This window comes from Dreissena polymorpha, chromosome 3, assembly GCF_020536995.1.
Source record: "Dreissena polymorpha isolate Duluth1 chromosome 3, UMN_Dpol_1.0, whole genome shotgun sequence".
NCBI classification, from domain to species: Eukaryota; Metazoa; Mollusca; class Bivalvia; order Myida; family Dreissenidae; genus Dreissena; species Dreissena polymorpha.
Window position 1 is genome coordinate 49,063,597 of NC_068357.1, and position 2,200 is coordinate 49,065,796.

Below are 2,200 nucleotides of genomic sequence, written 5' to 3' on the forward strand. Positions count from 1 at the left end.
TCAGAATAGCAAAACAGTTGGATACTGATGAGACGCCATGTTCTGTGGTGTCTCATCTGGATCCATGCTGTTTGCAAAGGCCTTCAAAATTCGGTTCCAGCACTGACAGAGTTAAAACATGGCCTTATTATTGTACAGATAAACTTTCTTACCAAGTTTCATCAATATTGAGTCATAAATATGACATCTAGAATAACAAACACGTTTTAAAAATATATTTGATCTTGCCACCTAGTTCTTGACATGCCTGACACAGATTCAAACTTAGCCTATATATTGTCAAGATGAACATTTTGACAAAATTTCATCAAGATTATAAATGTTACTTCTAATGTGGTAACAAAGCTTTGCTAATAATTCAACTTGTGACCTAGTTTTTTGACACATGTGACCCAGATTCAAAATCAGCAATGGTATTGTCAAGATTAACTTTCTGACTAAGTTTCATCAATATTGCATCATAATTGTGGTGTCTAGAGTAGTAACAAGGTTTTTCTAAGATTGAATCATAAATGTGGCCTCTACAGTGGTAAAAAGATTTGACTTAGTGTTTGGATGCATTTTACCCGGATTTAAAGTTGGCAAAATTATTGTCAAGATAAACATTCTGACCAAATTTCATCAAGATTGGACGAAATGTAGCCAGTAGATTGGAAATGAGCGTAAGTTGATGACGAACAATGCCAAACAGCGGAATAGGGTGATCACAATAGCTGACCTTGAGTAAGTCCAGCTGTTTGTGAACTAGGGTTTCAAATTATTAACAGTAAAATGTGAAGGTGTTGTATCTGACAATCAGTTCTTGAATGGGAAAGTGTTGTATCTGAAAATCAGTTCTTGCAGGGGAAAGTGTTGTATCTGACAATCAGTTCTTGAATAGGAAAGTGTTGTATCTGACAATCAGTTCTTGAATGGGAAAGTGTTGTATCTGACAATCAGTTCTTGAATGGGAAAGTATTGTATCAGACAATCAGTTCTTGAATAGGGAAAGTGTTGTATCTGACAATCAGTTCTTTAATGGGAAAAGTGTTGTATCTGACAGTCAGTTCTTAAATGGGAAAGTATTGTATCTGACAATCAGTTCTTGCATGGGAAAGTGTTGTATCTGACAATCAGTTCTTAAATGGGAAGTGTTGTATCTAGCAATCAGTTCTTAAATGTGAGTGTTGTATCTGACAATCAGTTCTTGAATGTGAGTGTGTTGTAGCTGACAATCAGTTCTTAAACGTGAGTGTGTTGTACATGTAGCTGACAATCAGTTGTTTTTTCAGATAGAGTTCACTCCCAACCCTCCCAAACCCAAGCAACATCTACATCAAGTAGGATTAATCTGTTAATGTATGCATGGTTTCTAATGTAATATAACCAACAATTATTTACATTACTTTTTGCTTTAAACAGATTTATCAACCAAATAAATATATATTTATCCTATATACAACAGCATTGTATTTATGGTAAGTCTGCTTTTCTGTGTCTTTAGCACATTTATTTTCCGTGTTACATTCTAACTCTGCACAGATCAGTCACTTCTTTGGTCATGTTTTCAGTGAGCCCCTTTTTCATCTGACCTGAGATCAAACAAGTTTTTGAGAACACATTTTGATCGAGTTTGATTCTTGTTACTCTGTTTTTCTCTATTCACTTGGCCTCAGCAGTGATCTCACACCAGTTAATTTTTCATTCTTTCTCACATGTATGTTTTCCTTCAATCTTTAACCACTCCACAGGAATATTTCATACATAGATTCCTGATCATTTTCTATAAAATGTTCTGACTGTACACATCGCTGTAGTAATTCATAAGTTTTAATGAGCATTGTTTACAGTACACAGACTGTCCGTACACAGTACAGTATATCAATGTAATGTCTCTGTCCCCTATTATCAATACTGACCAGTTTGCACAAATCATGAATTGGTCTGCCTTTCTGATGGTCTATAACGGTAAATGTCTGACGAATTAAAATAAATTAAATCTCAAACCATGTCCTGACACTTAACCACTGTAATATAAACCATTAGTTCACTGACTCAATCTTTGACAATCCAATATCACAACGGGTCTATTTCTCGTCACCCCACGGCTTCTCTACAGCTCCACTGCACCTGCCGGCTCAAGACGTTACTCCGCCGCTAGAACGGAGGGCCCGTTTGTGTCTCTCTGTCTCCTGACGTATCTCCTTCATTCTCTGCAGGA